This window comes from Myotis davidii, unplaced genomic scaffold (assembly GCF_000327345.1).
Source record: "Myotis davidii unplaced genomic scaffold, ASM32734v1 scaffold496, whole genome shotgun sequence".
In the NCBI taxonomy this organism is placed as follows: Eukaryota; Metazoa; Chordata; class Mammalia; order Chiroptera; family Vespertilionidae; genus Myotis; species Myotis davidii.
This window is the reverse complement of record NW_006289398.1, coordinates 288,458-292,026: the sequence shown is the minus strand read 5'-3', so window position 1 is coordinate 292,026 and position 3,569 is coordinate 288,458. Positions and strand designations below refer to the sequence as shown.

The 3,569-nt window shown below is 37.9% G+C and overlaps 1 protein-coding gene across 4 annotated transcripts in view; it reads right to left on the bottom strand.

Moving 5' to 3' along the window:
- Positions 1 to 3,569, bottom strand: part of RICTOR (RPTOR independent companion of MTOR, complex 2) — an 88,798-nt gene that overhangs the window by 79,614 nt on the left and 5,615 nt on the right. The gene's annotated exons all lie outside the window — the stretch shown is intronic.

The window sequence follows — 3,569 nt, the reverse complement described above, 5'->3', positions numbered from 1 at the left end:
CTCTGCATACTGAAATAAGTAAAATGTTCTTTATTCTACTAATCTATGCTAAGCACATGTTGCCAAGTTGCTTTCAAGTATTTAATCAATTTTATGCAATACTCAGCTCTAATTTCTTGAGGATAAAACAAAGAGATGGGCAGTGGAATCTTTTTCTATCAAAGCATCATCAATTAAAAAACAATGAAGGATTAAGTTTAAAAAAAAATTGATTAAATTTTCTTTCAAGTCAAGGAACATAAAACTATAATGTACAGCCCAAGAAAAATGTAGCATGTCCTATTATTGAGCTCCTAAGAAAGACAAGACATTTCAACATATATGTTCTTTCAAGGAGAAGCATCTCTGTTTTGTATTCTAACAACTTTTCAACTCTGGCATACTTTTAAAACTACATTGTTGTAAATCTAACATATTAACACATTGACATTGCCTCATTAACATATTAGTATTCACACCAGAGGCCCGCTGCATGAATTTGTGCACGGGTGGGGTCTCTCAGCCTGGCCAGTGATCAGGCCGATTGGGGCTGTGGGAGGTTGGCCGGCCAGAGAGAGGGGCCATAGTAGGTTCCAATCAGGGCCATTGGGCCGGTCGGCCGGGGAAAGGGTCCACAAGAGGTTGGCCAGGTGGAGGTGGGGGTGGGAAACTGCAGGAGGTTGGCTGTGGGAGTGCACTGACCATCAGGGGGTGGCTCCTGCATTGAGCGTCTGCCCCTGGTGGTCAGTGTGCATCATAGTGACTGGTCAACCGGTTGTTTGGTCACTTAGGCTTTCATATATATAGATAGATGAACATATTATTGAAGTGAGGACCACGTTATGTTTATCATCCACGCTTTTTCTCTGTAGAAATACTAAACCAATTTGGTAACTATTCAACCAATTAAATTAGGTCAACAAAACTTTTATTGGATTTGACTTAAAATTTTTCCAACTTTCTAACCTGTAGCTTTGAACTCTTTATGGTGATCTGTTTATTTATTACTGATTATCTACTTCCAGGCACCACTTCTCCCACCAAGGGCACTGCTGCTACTCTGACTTCTAACAGGGTAGATTAATTTTGCCTATTTTTGAACTTCATGCTCATATAGGCTGTACTCTTTTATATATTAGTTTATATGCCCAATATTATGTTATATCACTGTGTTATATGTAGAGTTAAAGTTAGGTATTTTAAGCAAGTCTGCTTAGATGTATTAGTTGTGTTATGATGTGGATGGACTAGTTTCTTTTGGATGAGCAGTTCATATATATTATTGACAGTAGCACTCCCCCCACCCTTAAATCCTTATAATGACAACCTATTTCTCTTTATTTTCCATTCAGATTAACAAGGCCAGGTATATTGTTTCCATTTTATAACACAGTAAAAGTAAAAAATAAGGAATTAAAAGACTGCTAAATATAGAAACAATAATTGCAATGTAAATGATAGCTGAGAACAATGAAATAGCACATAAGATTAAAAGAGCAATCCAAAGTTACATAAGGTATTAATTAACACGTAATTAATGATGATGACCCTAGCCAAAAAGTTAAAATGTAATTGATATTTTCTTAAGAAAGGACAGATGTAATAGTTCTAGAAATAATTGTATCTAAAATGTTTAAAAGCTCAGCCAGTAACTTGCTTCCTGAGTGCTGCAAATAAAGTCCTACAATATAAAGAATACTCATTTAGTTACTAATTATTCCAGCATCATGGGCTATCTGACTTCTTTTTAGAAAGACTGTAAAGGATTAAGTACACGAGATTTAGAACCAAAAACAGTAAATAGGATCTGAATCCTACCTTTCTTACTTACTGCCAAATGACCTGGGCTAGTTAGGCTGCCTCTGGGCCCCATTTCCTTCATAGGGATATTAATATGTATTTTCTTGGTATGTAGGACGATTAAATTAGGTAATTTAAGTAATGTTTTTAACTCAGTACCCAACATATAATCAGGGTCAAAATATGGTAGCTGCTGCTGCTTTTTTTGTAATAAAAGACCATATAAACTAGAACAACACCAGACACAGTGGTGGTTCTCAATAAATACTTGGTGATCGGCCTATAAAATGAGAGTAAAAGGGTAAGAGTCTGTCCTTAATAGCATACACAGTGTACAAATTACACCTACTGCAACTCTATTTCCCCTCAGTTCTACTTTTTATTGGTAAACACTTCTAAAATAAAAGAATAAAAGCACTGTTTCAAAGGGAAGAACTAGAACCAATTACTGAAAAATTCTTTTATTAAATTTTTGGTTAACTTGATATGAGAATTTTACTAACAAACATAGCTGTTCAAAGAAACAAACCCTTTTGAATAAGCTACTTATCAGTGAAGGGTCTGAGTGATAATGAATGACATGTCAGATACAATAGAGAACATTCCTGTTTTGAATAAGAGCACTAATAAAATAATTTCTAAAGTAGCTTCCAAATATGCTTAAAAGTAGACAATATTTACAGACACACGTATATCTCCCAATATACTCATATTCAAATACCCCAGGTGAATATTTAATTACTTGTTTTTAAAACAATTACACTTTCCTATGGTACTTTACAACGTAGACATAATTACTGAAGTCAAAAATTTTTCCTAGAACTCACAAAGTCTAAGTTTTTAATATAAACAAAAAAAACTTAGAAAAATCAGCTACATGACTTTGTAAAAGGAATTTCAAATCAGCAAAAGACAACTGCAACAATTTATCCAAATGTCTTAATCTTTTTATTTCTTTTTGAAAAATATCCAGCATCTTTTAATATTTCTTTTATTTTGCTAAGTAAAACAATAATATACATTTATTTATTCAAAACAATGTTGAAACATGAACACATACTAAATTCTCCCCAAAGGGGAAAAAAAGGCTATTTTAAGGTTCTTATTAAAATATACAAAGTGATTTAAACATTTTTAAGACTATGCCAATCTAAAATTTAACTCATTAAAGTTATAAAAATCTTATGTTAAAAATTATTCTTATATTAGAGGCCTGGTACACAAAACTCATGCACTGGGAGTGGGGTGGTCTCGCAGTCCAGCCTGCGCCCTCTCGCAGTCCGGGATCCCTTGCTCCCTTCTTGCCGCTCGCCCGTTCGCTCCTTACTGCTCCGCTGGCTGCTCCTTAGCGCTGCCACAGAGGCGTGAGAGGCTCCCAAGACCGCCACTGCACTCACCAGCCATGAGCCTGGCTTTTGACTGAGCGGTGCTCCCCTGTGGGAACACACTGACCACCAGGGGGCAGCTCCTGTGTTGAGCGTTAGCTCCTTGGTGGTCAGTGCACATCATAGCAACCGGTCATTCCGGCCATTCCACCTCATAACGGTCGTTTAGGCTTTTATCATATAGACTAGAGACCCATTGCATGAATTCGTGCACAGGTGGGGTCCCTTGGCCTGGCCGGCATTATTGGCCAAACAGGGCCGTCTCGCCCAGTCCCGATGGGGGCCAGCCAGCCATGGGGAGGGGCCACGGGAGGTTGGCTGGCCACAGGAGGTTGGCTGTGGGAGTGCACAGCCCATCCTGTGGTCACACCAGGGGGCAGCTCCTGCGTTGAGTGTCTGCGCCCG